Below are 27,475 nucleotides of genomic sequence, written 5' to 3'. Positions count from 1 at the left end.
CCTTCCTTCCTTCCACTCTGTCTGTCTTGGATTGTTGATCAATGTTTTGTTTCTTAGGCCCACTTTTCCTATAAATAAACTCTTTCTGAGGTCTCTTCTGGAATATGCTATATAGAAACTGCAGCATCTCTCTATATATGTTCACATGGAAAATGACCGACCTCCTTGTTCCCTTTTGGGCTGCAGGAATGGCCGCAGGAGTAGCAAGGAGTCTGACATTTAGGGGCCCGGAGGCTTTTTGGTTCAGTTTCTTTTACTGAAGTCCCTTTCTTTCAAAAAAAAAAAATTAAAACCTTGAACAAAATCATCAGGTTTCTGTTCTCTCCGTTACCTCAATTAATGGTACCTGAAAATCCTATTCAATTTCATTTTCTTGAAAGGGAAACCTGGGGGAACCGCCTTCCACGTGTCAAAGGAAGCCTCCTTGCAGAGCTGTTCTGGGTATCTAAGACGATTATACTCGGGGCTCCGGAACGGCAGACGCAAACCCAGAGTAATGATGTCTGGGAAGCGGGGGACATTTTAAAGCACAGTAATATATATTTAGGTAATTCTTTGGGAGGGAAGGCACTGATTCCTTGTATTAAAAATAGAATCACTTGAGATAATGGGCGCGTAAAGCTGCTGCATTTGAGTTTTCTGTCTCAGTCATTTCCAAGTCAAAGGATTTAATACTTCCTCGCCAGGGACTCCTAAGGGCCACTTATTTATCAAGGAAGGAATCTGATTTGTGATTAAGTTGTGTCGTGGGTCAAGTCAGTTTTCAGTCAGCGTGGCTTCCTGAACACTAGATTCGTACCTATTTAATGTGGACCCCAGCTAGACGGAAAGGCTGGAACCATGTTACCAAACCCAAAGCCGAACCCACTGATGGAATTTCCTTCCTTCAGCCTATTTGCACCCACACACCACTGAAAAAAAAAAATCAAACCTCCCGTTATCCCATAGAGGAAAGTCTCTGGTTTCCAAACTAATAAGCAGCCAAAATGACCTATGTTGTACTGGTGCAGGTAGAAAAACACCACTTCTTACCACCCCTATGACAAGCCTCTACAATACACCAAGTCAGGAGTCTTGACTCCTCTGGACTTTTGTCAAAGGCTCCTCCTAGCTCTTGTTCAAACTGTCACACCTGCCGGTCACAGTCACAGATCTCCATGGAAACCAAGTGCATCCTATTGAAATCAGATTAGCTTACTCCCTCAATAGCTTCTCATTTTACACTGGAAGAACATGAATTTTTCACCTCCCACAAGAACTAGAACAGCTCATTCCATTGCGTCACACAGGCCTTTGCTTCAATGCACTATTACAGAGACGCTCTCTCTGACCGCACGATAAAACCTCCCTACCCCTCTCTCCCTTGATCTGGTGATAGGCGGTTATCACATACTACTATTTGCTCATCACCGGTAGTACAAATTCCATGAGATCAACATTTGGCTTTACTCACTGTTGTCTCTCCAGCACTACTACTTATAAAATGCTCTTTATCTAGTTAGCATTTAATGGCACCACTTGTGTGAAAAGCAGGATGGCTCAGCTCTGGGTAAGACACGATGCAAATAGTAACACACATGAAGGAATGAGTAGGGCAGGGTGAACGTGGGGAATGCTGAATGATCCAAAGTTAGCTAACCTGGGTTTAAATTAGGCTAGGTCTCTGCCATATGATAGATTTGGAACTTTGTAGAATAACTCTCTCTCTTTAGCCTCAGAAAGCTTATGTGCAAAAATGAAAAATTTTCACCCCGATTATTTATTTGAGACTCTTGTTTAGCCACACCACACCATATGATTTCAAATATGAAATAAAACGGTGTGCGTGAAAGTGCTTAGCATTGTGCCTTGCAAATAGAAAGGTGTCAGAATATGTTTCTCCAATGCACATATAAACTAATCAGCGTGGGTTATCAGTTGAGTTGGCAGCTTGGCTACTGGCCACCTTTAATGTCCTTTGGTTGGAGGGCCATAACTTGCTGATGAGTAGAGTACCTGAGTAGAGATACACTGGAGGTGAAATTACATTTTATTTTTCTAAATTTTTTTAATGTAGAGAAAGGAAGACAGCAATCATTTTATGAAGTCCAGCTAGAAGTCTAGTGTAAGATATTTAAAACTAAAAGATAAATCTATAGATGAGTAAATTAATTATGCATTATTGAAAGAAGAGAAATTCTATTCTCATAGGAGACTACGCACCTCCCTGCGAAAATTTAAAGAATAACACCCACTGCTACTAAGTTGATGCTAACTCTTCTATAGGGCTTATGAGACGGTAAACCATTACAAGAACAGACAGCCTCATCTTTTCTGGCAGAGCAGTTGATGGGTGTGACCTGTCACCTGGTAGAGTTTGAATTATGCAAGGGGATTATGGTCAGATTTGAGACCATATGAGCTCTTTGTATTTACAAGGGTGTTACCCACTGGGTTACCTAGAATACAAAGACAAGAAGGAAAGTCTATTGTGCATTAGAACGGATACTGAGTAGACATGTATTCCAGCAGGATGGAAAAGATGAGATGACTCCTCCAGTAAGAGCTGAAGGCTAGAAATAAAGGGGAATGTTTCCAGCTCCATTATTCCAAAATTTCAAGCAATCTCAGGATATGGGACCTCAGATTAAAAATTTCCTTAAAAGCAAAGTGAAACATTGACTAAGCAACCTGGTTTACTTCTTCGGGGTGGTATCACTCCAGGCCTCAGTGAACTACAGGGACTGCTTGCATTTTGCTTGCCTTTATAGTCTGGCTCTGTGGTGTTTCTTGGAGTATGTGGAAAATTAACTTGCCTTTGTTGTTTTCTTCTGGAAGTTAGAGGTCAAAGTAATTTTTATGGAAATTAAATAGATTCATAATAAAATAATGGAAGACTAGGCTAAGAATTATTCATATTTTAAGCACTTCGTATAATTTGTTATAGTTTCTTTAGTACTAAGCATTGGGGGGATAAATGTAATTTTAATCCAGAAGAACAAGAATGTTTGCTAAAGACTGAAATTTATTCTTTTGAGACCCAGGAGAAAAGCAAAATAAATTGTTTCACTGTAAATTAACCACCCAAAATATGACAACTACTGAGACCACCAGAGCAGAAAGAAGACATATTATTTATTTAGTTATTTATTTATTAACCCATACTTTGCAACTTAGTCACAAGAGTATACTGTTCCCTTTCCAGACCCCCTCCTTTTTTGATATGTACAAAATCTCTCCTTTCTCTACCCTAGGACACAGTAGTTTGGATCCACTCTGACTCCATGAATATCCTTATTCACTTGAATTGCCTCTTGAATTGACTTATTCACAGCTGGCAGCCTAAATCATCGGCGTTGTGTGAACAAAGCTATGCATATATAGAGGATTAAACGGGATGGAATAGGGAGAGAAGCAAAAGAAGGAATTCGCAGAGAGCGCAGAAAGATAGGAAGAACAGGTTCCAAATAGAATATCTGAACACCCCTCTTTCTGTACCCTCAGGGAATCATTACTACGATTAAAATTACTGAAGGGTGAATATAGCTTAGAGTTCATGCATCGAATGATCCTAATAATACAAGTGAACATATGTGGCCTAACAGAATTAATGAGGTAAAACTAAATCATAATAATAGGGGGAGGAAAGGTTAAGGAATATTAAAGAACTAGAGGATAGCTCAGTGTTTCAATAGTGGTATACTGTGCACCCTGGACTATCATTCCTTCTGTGGGGCCCTTCTGTGAGGGACTGTCCAATTAGCTTGCAGGTGGTTTTGGGGTCTCCACTTTGCCTGTGCTCCTTCACATTAATATGGCTGCTCGTTTTTGAACTTCAGATACCTATTCCCATCCACCTCATGTGGACTTTGTTGCTTCCCCATTAGACGGCTGCTTGGCTAACTTCAAGTCTTTAAGGCTCCAGATGCTATATCTTGTAATAGCTGGGCACCATCAGCTTTCTCCACCACATTTGCTTATGCACCCATTTTGTCTTTAACGATTGTATCAGGAAGGTGAGTATCATACATTACCACATTATTAGAACTAACCTGTCTTATACTGAGGTAAGATTAAAGTAGAGGCCCAAAGTCCATCTTCCTCCTTGATATGTATCTATACTCATACACTTATACATTGATATGTGTATATGAAATAACTTTATATAAAAGAGGAATTATATATTGAGAAAACATTCTAGCCAAATCCAGATCAAGTTGACCCAGATTATATAACTACCACCACATACATACATATATAGATAGATATACACACACAAACACACCTATTTTATATAATAATATAGTATCTATAGCTAAACCTGTATATATAATTTTTACTTTGTTGTTCTTTCTTCTATTTCTTTTTTCTTTCCTCCTGCCCCACTACCATGTTCACCCATCATTCACCTCTCATTAGTTCCACTCAGATATGTTTCTATTGATCAAACACAACCAGGAATGTTACCCGTTTCTCACCATCACTTTTAGATCCCTGGCTATTCCCCTGTCCCTGTCATTATTGGCTCATCACTCCCTCCTCCCCCCCCCCACCCCCATTCTCCTCTAGTGCACCCGGCTCCTTTAGTCCCATGTTGCGGTCTCCTTGGGATTGTTCATCTTGCCTACCTTTTATAGATAGACACCAAAAGAGAAAGAAGAAAACACTCAAGCAATCAAAAGGGAGTCCATGCAAATAGTTCCAAATCTATTGTCCTGACCCCAAGTAGATGACTATCTCCCTGTTAAGTAGCCCTGATAAAATCCATCCGTCCATTCCCGTTTCTTTTGGGGTTCCATTTCCCAAGACCCACTTGCCAAACAGCACTTATACCCTTTTAGTCCTTCGTGTTCTTGTCAGAGGGGCACACCTTCTACATATGTATTTGGAAGTCAGTTTTTCCATTTCTTTGGAAAAATGATGCTGGTATTTGTATCAGGATTGCATTGAACCTATGTAGTGCCTTAGGTAGGATTGACATCTTTACAATATTGAGTCTACCAATCCACGAGCATGAGATATTTTGCCATTTGTGAAGGTCCATTTTGGTTTCTTGTACAAATGTTCTGTAGTTTTCCTCATACTGATCTTGTCTTTTGGGTTAGACATATCCCTAGATATTTCAACTTATGCTTGGCTACTGTGAAGGGTATTACCTTCTTGACCTCTTATTCTGTAAACCCATAAGTTGTATGTAGCAACACAATTGGCTTGTGCGTGTGAATGTTTTATCCTGCCCCTCTACCATATTTCTCTATCGCTTCCAGCAATCCTATTGTGAAGCCATTGGGGTTCTTAATGTATGCAATCATATCATCTACAAATAAAATTAATTTCACTTCTTCTTTCTCTATACACTTTTTATTACCTCCAGTTGCCTATTAGCACCAGGGCTACGTTGAATAAAAGTAGGGACAAGGGGCATCTTTGTCAGGTTCCCTTTTTCGGTGGGAAGGTTTTCATCTTTTCTCCATTGATTGTAACACTGGCTGTTGTGTTTTCTAATAGCTTTAATTATATGGATGTAATTTCCTTCCCAGTCCTAACTTCTTGAATGTCATAATTAGGAATGGTGTTGAATGTTATTGAATGTTTTTCTGCATCTATTGATATTATCATGTGGTTCTTGTCCTTTTTCTTCTCAATGTGGTGGATGGTGTTAATGGATTTTTGAATATTGAAACAACCATGCATCCCTGGTATGACTACCGCTTGGTCACGATGCATTTATATGTATGTGTGTATATATATATATACATATATATATATATATCTGTATTCTATTGGCCATGTTTTTGTTGAGGATTTTTGCATCTATGTTCATTAGAGATATCAACCTGTAGTACTCTATTCTTGTCAGATCCTTGCCCCGATTTGGTATCAGTCTTATACTAGCTTCATGGAATGTGTTTGGGAGTTTACCATCCTTTACTACATTCTGGAAGAGCTTGTGTAGCATTGGTGTCAGCTCTTCCCTGAATGCTTGGTAGAATTCTCCTCTGAAGCCATCTGGTCTAAGACTCTTTGTAGTTGGTAGTTTCTTAATAACATTACCTATTTCTTCTTTTGCTATGCATCTGTTCAAGTTCTTGACATCTCTGTGGGATAATCTGGGCAGGGTTTGCTTTTCCAGGTATTTGTCCATGCCTTCCAAGATGTTATATTCCTTGATAAACAGTCTGTGTTAGGCAGGGTTCTCTAGAGAGACAAAACCAGGACACTTATGATTATATATATATATATATATGTATATATATATATATATGGATAGGTTTATACAATATGAAGGAATAGAACAGCTAATTAGTCCACACAGAAGTAGAGAGGGCTCAGTTCAACTCACTTCCATGGAACAGTTAATATACTGGAAGCCCTTCAACTTACAAGGGCTGCCAGGTCCAAGGTCAAGGAAGCAGACAGCTGAGTCTTCCCTTGGACAATGCAGGCAGAGTCAGTCCACCCACAGGCAGCAAACAGCAGGGCAGGTCACCAACAGTCACCAACTCTTACCTCTTCATATGTGCATTTATCACTATCAAACATCCCCTGATAACTGGCTTTTGCTGTATTCCATAGATTTTGGTATGTTGTGTTCTCATTCTTATAGGTTTCTAGATATTTTTTGATTTTGTCTCTAATTTGTGCCGATACACACTTCCTATGAGGAAGTTTATTATCCATTCTCCAAGTATTTGTCCTTGTTGTCTTTATCTTCCTTTTGTTGATTTCCAGCTTTATGGTGTAGTGGAAGAAAAGAAAGTTGGAGTGACTTATATAGGTTTGAATTTGCTCAAACTTGACTTGTGTCCCAGAATGTGGTTTAGTTTCGAATATGTGCCATGTGAGCTTGAAAAGAATGTGAAATATTTTGCAGTTACGTGGAAAGCTCTGAATCTATCAGGTTGAGTTGCCTAACTGTAGAGTTTAGTTCTGTCACCTCCTTTCTAAGTTTCTTTAGTGCTGATTTATCCTTCTTGGAAAATGGTGTATTGAACTTTCCTACTTTGATTGTTGATTTCTATTTTCAATTTTTGAGGGATTTGATTGACATCTCACAGGTCTCGTTGGGCATTTATATGTTTATATGCTCACTGGTTCTTGGTCAACTGATCTCTTAAGTATTCTATAATGCCCATACTTAACTCTTGTTATGCCCTGTCCCTTGAAATCAAGTTTGTCCTGTATTAGAATTGTGATTCCTGCTATTTTAAAATTGCCATTAGCCTGATATACCTGACACTACCCTTTTATCCTCAATTTGTTTTTGCTGTGAGCTGGAGATATGTTTAGTGCAGACAACAAAATGCTGGATTTTGTTTCCTCATCCAGTCTGCTAGGCTTTACCTTTTAACCTCCTTGGTGGTAATTGGGAGTGTGGCTCGGGGTAAATGTTAACTGTCAGATGCGGTAACCCTGAGTCACACTTGGGATTACACTGCAAAGAAGTCCCTTAAGGAACCTCAAATGACAGTGACACAGTCCATGGATTAGGTTGTCCACAGGTAGTGGAGCTTGCAAATTGAGGCACAGAACAAGCAAGGCAGCCGCACACTGGTCCGATGATCAAAGACTAAGAGACAAGAAAGGCGAGGCTCGCTGAGCCATTTATCGTTCCACCCTTCAATTAACAAAATTACTAACGTAATTAGACTGCCAGGCAGGTTAAAGGGGGGAATTAAAAACGTTAACATTCAGGGTTATTAGATCCATCTGTGGAGTCTTTGCTATCATCTCATAACTTTTGAGATAGACCTTTTCCTCCCTTTCTCCTTAGAAGTGTGCATGTATTGGGGGTGGGGTGGGGTTGGTTTAATTCTTGCCTTCGTCTTACTATTGGGTCAAAGACATCTTGGGCATTACTTTCAGTGCTCTGACTTCTGACTAGAGTTACACTATGAAGCAGTCTCATGTTTGTATTGTTGTGTATATTGGTCTTTTGACCAAAGTGAGTTAGAAAGCAATTTTTGTAGTGCTTGTTTATTGTTTTATTTTATTTTAATGTATTCTCTAAATTACCTAATCTGGGAAAACCCTTACCACTTTATATTTTGATAAAGTATTTGGCAGGATATAGGATTTTGGGGTTAGCATTATTCTCCTTCGATTTTTGAAAGATGTTATTCCATTATCTTCTCTCCTTCATGGGTTCTGCTGATTTCTTAGCAAAATCTTATCTGGTTACCCTTAATTGGCAACTGCATTTTTTTTTTCTCAAGTTGCTCTTAAAATTTTCTCCTTTTCTTCAAAGCTGGATAGTTTGACTACTATATACCGTGATGTGTTCTTCTTGGGGTTCAGTCTAATTGGTGTCCTCTCTGCTTCTGGTTGATTGTCTGATTCTCCCTCATCAAATTAGGGATATATTTGTCCAGGAATTCCCTCCCTATCTTGGCTGTTGATGTTTCTATTATGTCTTTTTCTGGAAACTCAATTATTATAATATTCTTCCTCTCCATAGCATCACTCATTGTTCTCAGATTTTCCTCCGCTTCCTTGATTATCTTGTTTGATTGTCTTTCCCATTTGTTGAATTCTACTTGACTATCTTCGTGGTCACTCATATGATTTCCTGCTTCTTCTGATCTGGTGCTAAAGTCTTTTACCATGTACTCTGCTTCTGCTGAGCTTTCCCTTAATTCTTGTATTTCCCTTTAGAGGGAGACTTCTATGCGCTCTATTTTTTCACCCCTTTTCTGTATTGATTCCCTCATATCCTGCATGACTGTAAGCAGTATACCAAATATTTCTTTCTCTTATGGTTCAAAGTCTTCTTCTTCTATGCACATCACTAAGTTAAGGTCCTCCTTAGACATTGCATTTTGTTTCTCTTCCTTTCTTGTAGTTCATTCTGATGTGGATTCTCTGTGAGTCATTTTGGTGGAGCTGGAAGCCATTTTCTGGAGAGTCCAGGAGCCCTGTGAATTCTTTCTCCTCTAGAGGATAGTAGGGATGGTTCTAAGAACTACCTGGAGCCAGCTGTGCTGTGGGTTTGAGCTGAGTCTGTGTTTCAGTGGGGTTAACGCTCTAATAAGAATGGTCTTCTTAGGCCTTCCTGGAGTCTACTCTGCTATGGGACCTTGTGTCTCTCTCTCTCACTGGGGTTTGGCTTTCTCCCTAGGCAGCTGGGATTCTCTATATGGCAGCAGTTCAGGTAGCTCTCTCAGGCAGTGTGAGCAGCGTGGGCCCGGGCAGCAGAGCTGGCACTTTGCAGGCTGTTTGCCCAGGAAGTGTGAGTTAATGGGGGTGGAACCACAAAGTAGTGGTAGCATGCGGGAGCAGAGCCTCAGGCCTCGAAGAGGTGACAGTAGGCTAGGGTTGGGACCACAAGCCTTTAAACAGTGGCATCCAGACCGCAAGTCCCAAAGCAGCAGTGGTGGTGGGTCTGTGACTGTGGTGTCTTTATAGGAGGGTGATCCCGGCAGATGTAGCTCAGAGAGCAGGCCACATCCTACTGAAGCTCAGCTGGACACATGGGAGGGGCAGGGCAGGGTAGTGCCACAGGGAAGTTCTGCCCACATGCTTGTCCAGACTCCTGCTTTGCTGCAAGGTCCCACTGCATGTCCTAGAAGAATCCCCCTTACCCCTCCCCAACCCACTTAGCTTACCTATCCCCCAAACAGGCCATCACTCACTGACCTCTCAATGCAGTTATCTCTACCTTGTGGCCATCTTCCTGGAGGCCCATAGTTTGTTTTTATCCATACAACAGCTTAAACAGTCTCTTGGCAGTTTTGTGTGTGCACTTGATTGTCTGATTTCTAATTGTACTATATTCACATGAAAAGATATTATGAACTTAAGACTTAAAAGTATTTCACTTAAAAAAGTTTCTTAGACTTTATGGTATGTGACAGATAATATATTATGCAATAACAGTAACAAATAATAGCTACTTCTTCACTAAAAAATGAACCAATTTACCTATAATGTTACAAATGGATTTTTTCTGTGCCAAAAGGCATAAAATATATCATATGTATGTGTATTTTTATTATGGAGTGTTAGAATTATCCACACTGTAATATTTAAGTAATGCATTTTCCTTATTTCATAAAATATCATGAAAAATCAAGAATATCAGTTATATTTAATGGCATCATTAAAACATGAAGTTTCTTATGAGTTATACTGTCTATTAAAAGAGGATGTTAAGAACTCTTTCCCAAAGAATTAACTGCTTTTATTTATAACTTATTACTTAAATCCATTTTTATTACATATAATATAATTGTTTATTTCAACAGCAGGGGAAATAGTGGTCATGTAAAATTACTCTAGAAACATTCAAAGTAGACTTCAGGCTCTGGCTTGGAATGGTTCATAACTTTATGTTAATAAATATTATTTAGATAATGTGTATGCCTTTCAATTGTAAGAGACCATAAGGACTCTTAATTATTTTTGTTGTTGTTCTTTTCTTACACAAAAGTCCAGGCATTTAAAAATGGTTGTTGTGGTAGTAACATAATTTCACATCAACTTGAAGATATATAAAAGTGTAGGGGTGGAGTTTATCCTGTAAATCATGTCACAGCCAGATGGTGGCTGTTGTGGGCATGGCCTTTTCACAAGGAGGGTCCTGTGAGGATATCCCTTTCTTTCTGCTCTTACCTTCCTTCTGGCTGGCTCTGATGGTGGCCAGAGCTCTGGACGTGTGTCCACTGCCATTGGATCCACAAGACTGCATTTTTCATCATTGCTTGTGACCCTGTGAGTCTGAAGAGGGACTTATGGACTAGTATCAGACTTACAGACTTGATCTGGACTGGGCTGGGATATCTTCCTGATATATAATTACTTCATATAAAGCTCTCTCCTACACATATGCGTCACCTGATTTGTTTTTCTAGTCAACTCAGTCTAGCATGGTCATAATTTTAATCAAGCATGCATATAGAACTCTTATCTGTTGGAAATAAAAATATATAATTTGAAGATATGTTCTTATCTCATTTATCTGAAACTTGCCCCCTACTGAGATTTGGCTAAAAAACTCATCTAGAAGCAAAAAACCCCAAAATATTAGAAAATTTATTAAATCAAGTAGACTGCCACCACTGTGTTGCATCCTCAGGTCAGCATATGCGTAACATCCTATCCCTAGTTTCTTTGAAATGTGAAGGACTAGTTCTATGGAGGACATTTTTGCTTTAGGAAACATAAGTCACATTCATAATAATAAAGGAAGAAAAAAAAAACCTTAAGGTTTTGAATTGGTTCCAAGATTTTATCAACTCCAATTTTATTACTTTGTGTTGTCCTTTTTGCCCCCAAGTACATTTTAGAACTATCCTCTTTTAAATCTTGGTGAAATCCTCTAGGGAGGTCTTATTGTGAAATTAGGTTAATCTGTAATGAAGAAATTGGGGGAAATTCTCTTCTCAAGTCACATGCTGCCCTAACGATTTCAATTTCCTCAGTTAGACAGCACAGTGGAAAATTCTGGAACTCAGGTTAGTCTGTCTAAAGCTATAATTTTTTTCTATGAGAATTTGCCTTGAAATGGTAAGGAATAACATTATTAGAATATTTTGTGGGTTGATTTGCTGCCACGACTCTGCATAACGTTTTAGGTTCTAGGGGACCTTGACATGGTGGTGGTTTCTGGAATCACTACCCTGAAAATGTTGGTTTTATTGCCCCAGTTGTGTCTGAATTAGTGTCATTCTGGTTTTAGAGGTTCTTTTAAGGAGAAGGTTAAATATGCTATTTAAAATGTTCAATTACGATGTCACTGCCATATAGCCATATAGAAACCAACTAAAGAACTTTAAAGAATTTACTAAAAGGTGATGAAACAAACATGACAGGTTTTCCATAAACTGATAGTAATAATTTTCCCTATCTTCTACTGCTTCATGTTTTCTAATTTTTCTATGAAAAGAAGGAATCCATTTTATAATAATAGGAAGGGCTGATTTTAATATTGGCACTGTGTTTATGTAAGTGGATATCTTTGTTCTTTGAAATATTTTCACAATGTTCTCCCAAAAGAGAGAATGATCATTGAAGATTGGCAAACTATTTATTCTAGATTAAATTAGATGAAGATAAGATAAGGCAGTGTTTTATTCTGTTGTAAATATGGTCTTTTTGAATTGGAACTGGCGAAAAGGCTTCCTACAGCAAATAACATCCACACTGATGACTAAACACAAATCCTGGACTCTTTTATTTGAAAAAATAATAATGCACATTAATAATATAATGAATGGAATTTGAATATGGATTATATTATAACACAAAGCTCGCCGCCATTGAATAGATTCTGACTCATATTGACTTGATAGGACAGAAAATTACCCCTGTGGGAATCTTAGATTGTAAATCTTTATGGGAATAGAAAGCCTAATTTTTCTCCTTTGGAAGGGCTCATAGTTTCTAACTGCTGACCTTGGGGTTAGCATCCTCACTCATAACCACTAAGCCACCAGGGATTCTCAATTAAATTGTAGCATTTTTAAATTTCATAAATGATGTACGAAATTTGTTATCTGTGTAGGAAAGCGTTTTTGTTCCTAAGAAATAAAGGCTGATGTATTTAGAGATGAAGTGTGAAGATATCAAATGACTTTCAGCTAGTTTGTGAGGGGAAAAAAAGAGGGTAAATAAAAGATAAGGAGGTGAAATATTAAGAACTGATCATTAGCATAATAACTAGGTACCTTAATAATGAGAGGAATTATACTTTTTTTGAAATTTTCTTGTTGGTTTGAAAATTCTCAAAATAGTCCATTGGGAAGAAACAATAACATCTGTTTTGTGTTTGCTTGTTTTTAAACAAAATCGTCTTACTACCAAGAAGAAAAGAAATAAGATTGTTTTGCTTAATTTGTAAGGTTGACCTTCAGAACTCAACCCTGGGTGGAGAGTAGTCCATTGCCTTTACTACTTCCAGTTTATCTCATAGTAGGATAGTCTAATAGAACTATATTAATTCAAATCATCGAACTTGAATGTTTATTAAGATTTTTCTCTTTGAGTACTTTCAATTAAACAAAATTGTTTGAGGAGTAGACAATTTGCTTTTTGTTAATAGACAGGTGACTTATAGTGCTTTCAATCCAAATTCTATGCCCTCTATAATGTGGTTTAAATGTATACCTTCTGAAGTAATGTTTAATTTTTTAATGGCATCAAGTAATATTGAGAGATAAGAAATGAAAATGGAGAACTATTGCTTTAAAAGACTCAATTTAGTGTAATGTGCTTGTTGGTTTTTGCTTTCTTCCAGTGCAAATTTTGGATTCTGGTGTAATTTTCCAGAAATACCTGAGCTATATATTATAGGAAAAAGAACAGGCACGGCTATTCCAAAGCTCAGTAGGACCATCATCCTGGTCATAAACTAGACTGCTTGGGATTTTTCACATTATAAATCACATACAACACAAAATAAGTAGCCTATAAAATTGGAAAGTAGGCTTTAAAAAGTGCCGAAGAGAAAGCGAGCTTATCAAACTTTGAAAACTTTTGCTTTGCCCAGAATGGGTGAAGGATCTCTAGGACCCAGCAATATCCTGGGTGAGTCTACCCCAGAGTCAGAATAGGGACTCCAGAGAAAGGAAAACAATCTTTGTTTGCCTGTTCCCGCATAGTGTACTCTTTGGCGCCAAAACCACTCAGCACCTTTCTTTCCATTGGCAAGGCAACCTGGGTGGTTCACCTAAAGTTCGCCCGCTTCGGGTGCCAAACTTCATCAAACATCCTGACATGGCTTATGCAGCCTGTCACTGCAACACCCTACCTGGAACTCACACTGGGGGCTGTGGGTGGCTGAGACGTAGTGATTACTCTCACATTTATATCACTCATTCACTTCTTGTGGGGTCACCACTACTTAGCCTCAGAGGTTTTCCTCCTTCCTTGGTGGTTTATACTGAGAGAGTTGGCCTTTCACCATTGGTGTTACAAGCGGTTTCTTGAACTTCTCCGCATGGAGGTCTTAGTATTTTGATTTTCATGTGCTGTCTGACTGTTGTTGTTTCACCCAATCTTTAAGTCGCAGCCTTATTTATTTTATTCCTCGTTTAAAGAACGTCTATAGCAGATCTTGGGGTTAGAGTCACAGGACATTTAGGTGACAGGATTCACATGATAGCTCAAAGCATTTTTTCCCCTGTTAATAATTTTTCTGTGGCCTAGTACTGGTGAAAATGCTTAAAACTCTCTCTTTCCACAGTATGAGTTCCACCCACCTCTGACTTTCAAAAGTTTTATTCTTTGGATGTAGTGCTTAACTTTTCTTATTCCGTTATTTCTCTTGGAAGCTTATCGATAACTCGCTGAACAAAGTACTCCAGGAGTCCTAATGGTAGCATTTATGAAATGGATAACCTTTTCAGGACTCTCAGGAGAAGCGAATAAAATTACTTTGATAATTGTTTTGAAAGGACAGCGCTCTCAGATATATATTAAAATAATGGACTTAACAAGGTGAATGTTTTTCAGAGATAAGGAAATACGCTTTGTAGAGGATCCTGCCTACAAGGACCTAGAAGCTAAATTTGCCTTCTTGGTTTCCCTTTTCTAACTATTGGACAATATACAGCCTGTGTGAACCTTTGATTCTTTCTCCCTTCCACCTATCAATTTTTGGGTTGTGATTTTGTCAAAAAGTTAGTGATTCAATCCACCTGCTGCTTAATAGGAGAAAGACCAAATATTCGGCTCCCATAATTATCACAGCTTAGGAAATCCTATGGGAGGAAATTCTCCTCTGTCTTTCGGGATTGACTATCAATAGGAATCCACTTGTCAGCAGTGGGTTTGGTATCATGTTACTGATGAAGATTTCTTCAAACACGTGCACAATTTCCCCTAGGAGAAATGAGTCATCAGAACGCTCAGAAGTCTGGGTCAAAGTGGCCACGATTGTAGCCATTAACCTCATGGTTGAGCATTTGAAATATAGCCACTCTGGATGAAAATATGTTGCAAGAATAATATAAAAATCGAAGCGTGCAAACTTATTTTTAAAAATTAAGCATTGCAACATTTGTTATGCAGATTCCTTTATAAATGATAACATTTGGGATACATGTATTAAAATATTTCCTGTTTCTTTTTTATCACTTGATTGTGGCTATTAGAATATTTAAAATTTTATGTTCATATGAAACTTGGATGACGTTCTATTAAACAGCCTTGTGATAGCTATTAACCTTTGAAAGCTGGAAAACATTTTTATTACTATTTTGTTGTTATGCTGAATTTTGTGGTTTGTCCTTTCACTCACTTTCTATTTTCCTTTAATAAGCAAAAGAGATCAATTGATAACAGTGTACAGATTGAATGGGACCTAGATGAGCTACAGATGAATTCTAGAACACTTTGGAACTCCAGCCAACCTCCCACTGCCCTCCAAATGGCTGGTGAAACTCCTGCCTGCTCTCAAAGGTCCTCTAAGTGGCTGGGGAAACTCCCACCCATTCTTTGTGGCACTCCACTCTGCTAGGGGATCCTCTTCCCGCCTTTCACAGTGTTCCATATGGCTGGGGAATCCCTGCTCGTCCTCTGTGGTCCTACACATGGCTGAGAGAACTTCCTACCACCTACCACAGTGCTTCATGAAGCCTAAGGCATTCTTGCCAGCCCTCCCGAGTGCTCCACACTGCTGTAGGAGCTACCACCAGAACTCTGCGGTACTCTTGCTGACTAGGGCATTTCTGCCCTACAACTGAGGTGCTCTATGCCAAAGTGGGCACCCCACCCACCCTCCATGGCACTTCCACTGCAGCAGGGCCCCTTGCCTGCCCTGCAAGTTGCTCTAAGCCACCATGGGTCACACCACCATGGCTTCCCATGAGATCTTCCAGTGCAACACCCTCCTCACTGGCCTGCAACCACCCAACCAGTGTCCCCTGAGAGGGCCATCAAACTTTCCCTCCAACTAAAAGAGTACTGGTTGGCTAGGGAGAGAGTGAAACCACAGTGAGATAAAGTGATAGCCCAACCCCCCAGCACAGTTAGCTGCAGGAAGTCAATAGAAGCATTTTTACCAGTCTCCCAAAGAGAGAGACCGGTGCTCCTTGACTCTGGAAAATGGGACCAAGCTCCTCTAAAATGACATGCAGGCAGCAGGCAGCTGCCAAAGCCTCAATGAGAAAACAGGAGATACCAAAGGCAGTGTCAGATGTCCTGAACTTAACAACATGCATTGAAGAAGCAGACATTGATCTACCACAGAAGAAATCTTCAGAATGCTGCTTGGAGTCATACAGGATATGAGGGATGTAATAGAGAAAAAAAGTATGAAACGATGGAGGAGATTAAGGCCACACAACAAAGGGAAATACAAGAGTAAAAGGACAATCACCAAAGAGAAATGCAAGTGATAAGGGAAAAGTAAGAGAGGCAAATAACAAGTTAACAGACATCACTAGCAGACTAGAAGCAGAGAGCCATACCAGTAACCTTGAGGACAACCAGGCAGACTTCAACAATTAGGAAAGAAAGTGTGTTAGTTTGGGTGGATTAGAAAAACAAATTCATAGAAACATTCATATGTGTATAAGAAAGAGCTTTATATACAAGAGCAGTTGAATATTAAGAAAACACCTCAACCCAATCCAGATCAAGTCCATAAGTCTAATATTAGCTCATATGTATGAGACCAATCTATAAAGTCCTCTTCAGACTCATCAAACACATGTAATAATGCTGAATGCAGGAAGATCACAGGTCAGTGGGTGGATCCAAAATTGGCAGGGGTCTCTAAGTGGCTTCTCCGGTTCCAGAGGTCTGGCTCCATCAGTCTCTTTCCATGTGTCTTCTCCACAGGGATGTTTCCAAAGGAGTGAGCTGAGAGAGAGGGTCTCCCTTCTCCCACCTCCTAGGAAGAACACCAGCGTTCCCAAAATCCTCAGGAGTCCATGCCCACACAGAAGCCTCATTGCCTATATCCTGATTGACATACTAGACCCCACCCCTTCACTCTTAATCCTCAAATTGATACCAGATTATATATATACTACAATAGTCAAACAAGTTAATCAAATAAGTTGAAGAAAACCTAAGGACAGTGTCTGATGCCATGAAGTGGAACAACATTAGAATAATTGGATTACCAGAACAAGGCACAACCAATAAGTCAACTGCAGAAATAGCAAGGGAATTCTGGAAGAAAACGTCCCCAGCTTAATGAATGAGGATCAGGCAACCATTCAGGAAACAGAGATGACACCAGCTAGACTGAAGCCCAGGAAGAAGTTGCCAAGATACATAGTAGCTGAATTATCTAACTTTGAGGAAAAGGAGAAAATCATATAAGCAGCAAAGGGGAAAAAAGTTAGTCACTGAAATCTCTACTTTTCTATCTGCCCCTGGTTCACCGAAAGACATTCTTGTTAAGTTATGGTAGGAAATCTTATTGAATATCTCCCTGGAGCATAAGGACCTTCTGTTTATAGTGAGATTGATTATCCCATGGTATTAATTTTTGAAACAATTTTGAGATATGGGAGGCTAGCTACAAATCACAATACCTGATTATTCACTTGTATAAAATAAATCCTTATGTGATTGGCTGCTATTTATACAAACTATGGGAGTTGGGGGTCATATAATAATATTAACGGACAATATCAGACACAGATCTGCCAGAATAATACATATCTTAACACAGCAAGTAGGTCATTGAAGTAGTAAGTAAATGTTAATCTTCTTACAGACATTTCAATACTTTTGGTATAGCTACCTTCTCCTTCACACACCAAGTAATTTCAGTCTTAATTGCTCAGTTTACAGGTGTGTTTGAGGTAGTCTAATTCACCTAGTGAGGTTTCTGCATTAGATACGTCTGATATGGCCTTTGAAGTGTGTTGTGTGCCGTGAAGATCCAGGATTCAATGTCTCAGTGTTTCTTTGGCACATGGCCTGGTCTCCAAGGGGTGAACAGAAACTCGCACCAATGTGGCTTGTTAGGGTGCATATTACCAGGCATACTCCTCCCTTTGTGTCCTTAAAAGTATTGTTGTTAATTTTCCTCCCAATAGAAAATTAGTCTTCTCCCCCTTTTTTACCAAACAACATGTACTTGTCTTCTCCAACGTATGCTTCATTGCCCAACTCCTGACTTGACTTTCCCATCAGTCTCCCTCATCACTCTGATAGGAATGTTGCCAGTCCGGGGGTCTTTGTTATACTTTTGCATGGCAGCCACTAGGTGGTCTTCTTCCTGTTGCTCTCCCTCAAAAATCTGATCCCAGCTAACATGAGAACCCATCCACCCAAGTAACTTTCCAGATACACATATAGAGGATGGTGCCTATTTCATGGGCAACAGGTACACTCTCTACTGAGCTGCTGGACTGCCCTGGCCAGCAGACTAGATGGCCTGAAAGCCTGAACTGGTGCCCACCTGCTGCTCATCCCTACCTCAGTGGGCTCAGACAGTATTTGCCCTTTTCAGATTGACTAACTCTACTCAGCATAATGGTTGCCAGATCCCTCTGTTTCCTGAGGTGTGTCATGGCATCATCGCTGTTTTTTAGGGATGCTTAGTATTCCATTGTGTGTCTATACTAAAGTTTTTCAAAAATCCATTCTTCTATTGATGGGGATTTTGGCTGTTTCCGTCTTTCTGCTGTTGTGACGTGCACCAATGAACATGGGAGAACAAAAGTCTGTGATCTTTCTCATTTTGGGTGGGGTGGGGACGTATATGCCCAGCAATGGTAATGCTGGGTCATATGGTATTTCTATTGCCAGCTATTTTAGGAAGTGGCATCTTGCTTTCCATAATGGTCAAATATATTCACAGGCCCACCAGCAGTATATAAGAGTTTCAATCTCTCCACACCCTCTCCAGCATTTTTTTTAATTGGCCTACAGTTGTAGGTGTTCGATGGTATTCCTTCTCTCTTTTGGTTTGCATTTCCCGGATGGCTGGTGAACCAAAGCATTTTCTCATGTACTTGTTAGCCATTTGGGTGTTGTCCTTTGTAAATTGCCTATTCAGATTCTTTCCCCATCTCTTAAAGGGGTTATTTAGGGGTTTTCTTGTTTATTTGTTTTTCTTTTTATAGGCTTACAGTAGTCTGTAGATTTTAGTAATCAGTCCATTGTCTGTTATGGCATTGCTAAAATCTTTTAGCAATCTGCAGGTTCTCATTTTGCTCTTATGATAAAATCTTTGAATGTGCACAAGTATTTCATTTCTAATGGGTCCCATTCGTCTATTTGTCATCTATGGTGTATGGTTTTTTTGTTATATCTGATAGCCCATGTATGCCTGCACTAGTGTCCTTAGATTTGTCCCAATTTTCTCATTGATGATCCTGATAACCTTTTTCATTTAGGTCTCTGATGCACCTTGAGTTCCTTTTTGTGCATGGGGTGAGGTATGAGTCTTGGTTCCTTCTTTTGCAGATGGATGTGCAGTTTTCCCAGCATCAGTTTTTGAAGAGGGCATCCATCCATTTCTCATTTAATGGGTACCAGCTCTTTGACAAACAACTACGGCTGTGCAGTAGGTTTTAAGGTCAGGTAATGCAAGACCACCTATTTTGTTCTTCTTTGTGAGAAGGTGTTAGCTTACGCTGGGTTTTGTCTTTCTCCGTGTCAAGTGGGTAGCTAGTTTTTCCATTTCTTTAAAGAATGTTGTTGGGATTTGGATCAGGATTGCATTGAATTTGTAGATTGCTTGTCATTTTCACAATACCACGTCTTTCTACATATGAACAAGAATATTCTTCCATTTTTGTGGCTCTCTCTCCCTTTTTTGTGTTAATGTTCTGGAGTTTTCTTTGTACAGGTCTTTTATTTGGTTAAGTTTATTCCTCGGTTCTCCAGCTTTTGTGTGGTTGTTGTGAATGGTTTTGTTTTCTTCATGACTTTTCAGAACTCTCATCACCAGTATGTAGAAGTCCAATTGATTTCTGATTGTTAATCTTGTATCTTGTTACTTTACTAAACTCCTCAATAGTTTCCAACAATCCCATTGTGGAGATCTTAGAGTTCTCTCTATGTAAAATCATATTGACTAAAAATAGAGAGAGCTCCACTTCTTATTTTCCCAATTGCACTCCTTTGATTTCTTGTTGTTGTCTTATGGTATTTGCTAGGACTTCCAGTACAATGTTCAATAAGAATAGCCATAAGGGACATCTTGATTGGGTTCCCTTATTCAGTGGAAATGTTTTCAGTTTTCCCCATTCAGTGTGATATTGGCTGTTGGTTTTTATTATATGGCCTTTATTGTGTTGAAGACTTTCCTTTGTATTCCTACTTATTGATTGCTTTTATTAGGCGCAGGTGTTGGATATTGTCGAATGATTTTTCTGCGTCAATTGATATGAACATATGATTCTTCTCTAATCCTTTTTCTTGTTTATGTGGTGAATTACATTGTTTTTCAAATGTCAAACACATCCTTTCATCCCTGGTATAAATCCCACTTGGTCAGGATGGATTATAATTATTACTGTTGATGTGTTGTTGGGTTCCGTTAGCTAGGTTTTTGTTGAGAATTTTGCATATGTGTTCGTGAGGGATATCGGTCTGTAGTTTTCTATCTTTGTGAGGTCTTTGCCTAGTTTTTTATTTCAAGGTTATGCTGGTTTTGTGGAATGAGTTTGGGAGTTTGCTGTCCCTTCTTATATTCTGGAATCATTTGTGTAGGATTAACATCAGCTCTTCTCAGAATACTTGGAAGAATTCTCCTGTGAAGACTTGTGGTTCTGGGCTTTTTAGGGTTGGGAATTTCTTGATGATCTTATCCATTTCTTCTTTTGCTGTGGGTCTGTTCAAGTTCTTAATGTCTATTTGTGCTAATTTAGGAAGAGGGTGTATTTCTAGGCAATTGTCCATACCATCAGGATTATCAAATTTTTTGAAATACAATCTTTCATAATACTGTGTTACTACTCTTTTTTATTTCATTTGGATCTGTTTGATGCCACCTGTTTCATCTCTAATTCTACATATTTTCACCTGCTCTTTTTTTTCTTTGTTAAGTTTGTTAGCATTTTGTCAATTTTGTTGATCCTTTCAAAAAACAAATTTGTTTTGTTGATTTTTTTCTATCCTTTTCTGTTTTCTAGTTCATTAATTTATGCTCTAATGTTTATTATTCCTTTTCTTCTGTTGTTGGAGGGTTTATGCTGTTCACTCTGTTCTAATTGTTGGAAGTGTGAATTATTTTCTCTTCTTTTTTTATTGTGTGCATTAATTATATAAACTGACTCTGATAACTGCTTTTGCTGTGTTCCAAAAGTTTTTGGTATGGTGTGTTATCATTTTCCTTTGTTTCTAGGAACATCCTAATTTCATCTCTTATTTGGGCTAGTACCAGTCTTTTGTATGTGTGTGTGTGTGTGTGTGTAGTGTGTTGTTAATTGTCCATGTATTTGTCTTTATGATTTTATTCTTTCTACTGTTGATTTCATTTTATTACACTGTGTTCTGAGAAGATGGTCTGAATTATCTGTATGTGTTTGAATTTTTAAGGCTTGCTTTATGACCTGGCATGTTCTCTGTTAAAGAATATGAGCAATGTGTGTTGGAGAAGAATGCTTATTATTTTTACTGTTGGTTGGAGAACTGTAAATATCTAGGAGATTGAGTTGCTTGATTGTGTTGTTCAACTCTTCAGGTTTTTTTTATTGATTTTCTTTCCTGTTGATCTATCTTTCCTTGAGAGTGGTGTATGGACATTTCCCATTACTGTTTTCAATTTGGTAATTTATCATCTCTTTGAATATTTCTTTGATGTATTGAAAGGGTCTTTCATTGGGCACATATATGTTTATTATGGCTATGTGTTCTTGGCATGTTGACCCTTTTGATCCATTCTTTTATATCATTATGTCATTTACTTCAAAGTCTATTATTATTGACACTGCTTTTTTGGGACTGCCATTAACTTGGTAAAATTTCACCATCCTTGACTCTCAGTCTGCTTTTATCTGTGAGTTTGAAGTGTGTCTCTTGAAAGCTACAGATCGGTGGATCTTATTTTCTAATCCAGTCTTCTGTCTCACTGCTCAGTTTCTGGGTGTCTTTTGGGTGTGAGGTTTTTAGTGTCTCAGTTTCTTCCTTTGTTTCCAAGATTGAGCCCCAGATCTCTTGTATGGTCCTAACTGTCATTCTTTTGTCTTCTCTAGTTCAAGGGCTTCTATTTCTGTGTATTCCATTGTGTTGGGTCATATTCTGTTGTGGACGTGTGTGTGTGTGTGTGTGTGTGTGGTTGCTGTGGCTGTTGTTTGTGTAGCATAGTGGTCCAGCAGTGGATGATGTGCAGGATTCTGGGTTTGGTAGGGAGGTAAGTTTGGGCTAGAGGAGGAAGATCAGGTACGAGCTGGAAATCATACTGTGTGGAGATGAGGAAGAAGTGATAGAGTTGAGTGGGTAGCACAAAGAGGAGATAGGAGCTTGAGCATAGAGTTTAAGAGAAATACAAAGGGGGGATTTTAAGAGATGTGCTAGTTTATGTGAAAGTTTTCTTTCTCTGAAAGGGGCAGCAGGGTCTTGAGGTAGTGGTGGTTGGGGTAAATCGAGAGTATATTAATAATCTACCAGATTCCCTTATGGACCCACTGTGTGGTATTAGGAGAGTGAAGCAGATCCACATTATTGTATTTATAGCGGAAGGCCCTTGGTTTGGTGCCACTCCACTTCTCTTTTCTAAGGGAGGGCGTGTTCCCAGGAGATAGGGGAGTGGAGAGGGAGACTCTGTGCCGTGCCACACTATTCTTCCTCCACACTGGTGTCCCAGGGTGGAAATGGACAATAAGAATTGAGGCCTGAGGTGAAAGAGGGTTTCTAATCAGCAGGATGTCAGGAGGAGGTAAGTCGTAGCACATACAAGTGGGGAGAGGAAGCCACCCAGACCCACTGGTATACCAAGTTCCTGGTTTGGGCGGTGAGGTTGGGTGGGTAGTTTTGTTTATGATGTGTGTGTGTGTGTGTGTGTGTGTGTTTTACAGAAAGAGAGAGCGAGAGCGAGAGAGAATAAAAAATACTCTGAATCACCCAGAGTTAAGATGGTGCAGAGTTTTGTGGTGACTGCTATTGGCTGTTGTTGGTATCGAATAACAATTGTAGATGGTGTGCAGAATTCTGTTGTAGATGGTGTGCAGGATTCTGGGTTTTGTAGGATGGTGGATTGGTTAGAGACGGTTTACCAGATGGTTTACCAAGGTGGAGTTTACTGGTCAGATTCTGGATGAGGCTTGCTTACTTCGCTGGGGGTTTGTGTCTAGCAGCCATTGATACAGAATTCTTTCAAGGTGGAGCTTTGGAGAGTCCATGTCACCTTTCATGTGCTTTGACATCTACCCAGTGTTCTCAGGGGTTAGAGGGAGATGAGGGATGAGAGCAGTGCATAGGAAATAAGCCTACAGCGATCTCCCTCTATTCATAGTAGAGGGATGGGCGGAAACTGATTAGTAAACAGTGCATTGGAGAGATGAGTACAGAAGATCAAAGGGATACACCTGACTTGAACGGATAAAGATCAACAAGTCAGTTGACTCTCCCTCCGATGCATGCTGCACCTGATCGGGTTTTCGATATTTTCTGAAATTTTTGCTTGTTCATATTAGAATTTATCTTATATGTATTATGTCATTGGGGATCATCCTCTTGGATTTGTGTTAGATGCTTTTCTGCTTTGCAGTATGTGAAACCCAGAATTGATGAACCTATGTGGGCAGGACAGCAAGTAGAATAAGGGTTTTTCTGGGGAGGGGCGTACAGTGCTGGGGGAGGGTGTGGGGGTGGTAAAAGGGAGACGATGTTAAGGAGTCCAGGAAGGGAAAGAATGTTTGGGAACTGGTTTGGTAGCAATTGTACAATACTGTTTGATGTGATTGAACTATGGAATTATATAGTATATATATCAACTACCAATTTTTTTAAATCTCTACATGTTGGTAGAGATGTTTCATATATGGGAAATTGCAGTTGTGCAGATGAGTATCATCAGATGTGTGTGTGTGTGTGTGTGTGTGTGTGTGTCTAATGATGCTCCCTTATGATCCCTGGATGGTTAGGTGTTCGGCATTTTTAAAATAAGCATGACTCACAAGCTATAGATAAAGGCACAGGTGCAGGTATAACCTTTGTTGCCACCAACCAAGAGATATAGAAGAGTGAAAGCATAAAAGGTAGTTAAAATTAGAAATGAGCTTTCTCAAAAATGTAAGAATTTTAACATTAATTTCTGAAAAGGTTGTTTTATTAAAAAGAAAATAACATAGCTCAGTGCCATTGAGTTCATCCTACCCACTGCAAATCTATAGGGCAGAGTAGAACTGCCCCTATGTGTTTCGGAGACTATAAATCTTTACAGGAGTAGAAAGCCTTGTCTTTTCCCATGGAGTGGCTGATGGTTTCAAACTGCTAACTTTGAAGTTAGCAGCCCAGCATGTACCGCAGTGCACCACTCATGCTCCTGGCTTCACATATCATTTCTCACAGTTCATTTTACTTTAAGCATGATAGGAAGATCTTTTGGGAAATAGGTTTTGTTGATTCATAGGGAACTGGTCTTAATTTCCAGCTCTTTTGGAGGATTTAGTGTCTGATTTGAGATTAAGTGTCCATATGTGTATAAAGGGAAACAGTAAGATGACCTGCTATGTTTTGTGATGATTCCATGAGACGCTAATTTTATACGTAATATGTGCAATTAGCCAACACTAGACACTTATCATTTCAGACCACAGCATCTCCACTTTTCAACAGTTCCAAAACTTTTAACTCCTCCACTGAAATCGCTATATTCCTCTAATGATTTGTAAGCTCTTCTATACTTCCCGTGATGATCCTCCCACCCCTAGCTTTACAGATATTTAACTTTTAAGATAAAGATCTCGTTTTCCACGAAGAAGTTTGTCTTCCAATGCTGTGAGCTTGGCCTTCAAAAATGCAGCATGGGCTCTTTCATTCTGGTGACATTTTAGCTGAAATCTGAAACAATATAAGAAAACCAGATGCTCAACTTGTTTGATAATAACAGCATTGTTATTGTTGTTGTTACGTGCCATAGTCCATCAGGGCATTTATATGATCTAAAAGAGCATGGAACAAGAGAGGAAACTGCACATCAGTATTCTCCTCTGGTGGTTCATGTTGCTCAGAGCATGGCCACCTTCACCTCTCTAAGGGGGTTAATAAAAATGAATAAATAATGTTTTTCCCTCACTTGTCATCCATAGCAGTTTCTTGAGCTGGTTTCAATGAGGCTTGTCTCAACTAGTGCTGTGTTACTCAATAATCAAAAATCGGTCAGAGGCATACAACCACAATCACTCATTTTTCAGAGAAGAGTGCTATTAGGGCTAAGATCGAAACACAGATGATATTTGTTCTTATTTCACACTCTTTCCAATTCCTTTGATCTGCATTTTTAGAGCACAAATTAAGTGAGCTTTCCCAAACTCTACTTTCTGTATAGCATGCTGCAACGCCTCCAAAGAACTGGACTCTCAAAACCACATAGTAAACAATCAACAGGTTGGCTCCTCGGAGCATGCTGGGCTCTGAACAGCTCTGTCCTTTGTGTGTGATTTTGTGCAGACTTCAAGCTGAAGATGCCACAGTCAAAGCGGAACCATGTCCCTCAACAATCCCAAATGCTCACAGAAGACAAGATGCTCATGTCGAAACAGGTCTTTTTCCATCAGTCTCTATTGGGATTGTCATCGAGTCAGTTCTGTCCACATCCTGCTTTTCACGGCGAGAAAATAGGATCAGCGGTGTTGGGCAATAAACTTGACCTACTTTAGTGGTTGGTATTGCAAAGGCAAGTGACACATGGTTGGTATATATCAGACATGCAGGAGGGAGGCATAAAGAATTATGATCAATTATTCACTTTACTTACCACAAGGCATGACTGTGGAAGGGCTCTACAATGCTTTCTTCAAACAGATTCTCAAGAATTATCAAATATTTTTAAATAAAAATATGTGGTTAACCCAAATGATGGAGTTTCTCCATCCAGGGTTCTTTGGCAGAAAGACCTGGTAGTTTACATCTGAAATAAAAAAAAAATCAGGCACTGAAAATCTCATGGAATACATCTCTGTTCTCATACACATGGGCAGTCATGAATTAGGTTGACAATGGTCATAACCCTATGGTAATGTCTCTAAACCATACCTATTGACACTGGGTGCATTCCTACTAAAAAATCAAGCAAAACCAAAGAAATTTATAGAATGCAGTGGAACTGCTACATTGGTTTCTGAAGCTATAAATTAAAGATAAAGAGATCTCTTTATCTTTCTCCTGTTGAGTGTCTGGTGGAGCCAAGCCACTGACTTTTATAGGTTAGCAGCTGAAAACTCACCCCACTGTGCCACGAGCTTTCCTTCAACCGGCAACAGACACACACGGAGAAGAGTGATATCAGGATACTTGCTTCCTGTCTGTGTGTTGCTGTTGTTGCAAAATCTACAGGGACCATGAAGGTAGCATTGGCCAGCCAACCATCCTGATGCGATCTTAGTGGAGGACTACAGAGCTGGTCCTGAATGTGGCCTGGGTTTTGATGTCGGGGCTGAGTGGTGGATATTCAGCAATGACAAAGCAACAAAAGATTTGGAGATTCTAGGAATCCTCTTCTGAGTGGTGGAGATTGGTCTACCCTAATTGGCAAGAACACCGGAGCTTTAAGCTTTGATAAATTTGGCAATTCTAAATACCCAAATTGGAGAGTTCTGACCAGGCAATGATGAACACGCATTCAAGGGAATCACTACTAAGGCAGACCAAACCAACCTCCCCCGAAGTAGAGTTGATTGAACGAATCATGTATTCAAGCCAGTGCATGTGTAGAAGAAGCAGAGGGGAGGAGCTCATGATGCTTGCCTGTAGGCGAGAAGAGGTTGCTAGGATTTTTAAGGAGCTTTGTGCAGTATCATGAATTCTAAGATGAAAAGTGGTCGATGTTTTCATTTTATTTTGATAGCTTTAGGAATCAGTGTGGGTTTGATCACAATGGGGGACTTCGTGTCCAGGTTGTGTTCAAGCGTTTGTCTCCCTAAGAAAGTGCAGACGGCAGTGACACGTACAGCCAATAAGGCCGCGGAACTGCACTTGGTTCCAGGGAGATATTCAATGTCTCTGGCAGCCGCAGCTATTTCCATAACTTCACAGGCTTTGGCTAAGAAGAACCAAAAAGAAATTGGAGATATTGCTGGTATTTTTGATGTATCAATCAGACTATCCTACAGAGTAATCTACCCTGGAGCCTCAGATATGCCTCCTGTAGCCTTCAAAGTTGACAATGCTGTTGACACACTCCCATAGTGTAATTGATGATTGCTGATGTCTGACTGGTGGACACGGAACTTTACCTGTTGCTTATAGCTTGTACACAGTTCTGGACTGAGCCTTTAATGAGGAAAAAGAAAACACGTGTTATATATACTAGGGTTAAATATTAATTGCTTGGCTCTCTGTAGGTGTATGTGAAGCATATTTAATGACCAAAATTTTTTAATTGAGTTTTTTAAAGGGAAGCTATTTTGGAAGCTATTTGGAA

General features: G+C 39.4%; 1 pseudogene; it reads left to right on the top strand.

Annotated features, from left to right (window-relative positions):
* Window positions 1–27,240, top strand: part of LOC142451741 (transcription initiation factor IIB pseudogene) — a 44,690-nt pseudogene extending 17,450 nt beyond the window's left edge.
* The last annotated feature ends 235 nt before the right edge of the window (window positions 27,241–27,475 follow it).

The sequence above is a fragment of the Tenrec ecaudatus genome, chromosome 6 (assembly GCF_050624435.1).
Source record: "Tenrec ecaudatus isolate mTenEca1 chromosome 6, mTenEca1.hap1, whole genome shotgun sequence".
In the NCBI taxonomy this organism is placed as follows: domain Eukaryota; kingdom Metazoa; phylum Chordata; class Mammalia; order Afrosoricida; family Tenrecidae; genus Tenrec; species Tenrec ecaudatus.
This window is presented reverse-complemented; position numbering and strand designations above follow the sequence as displayed.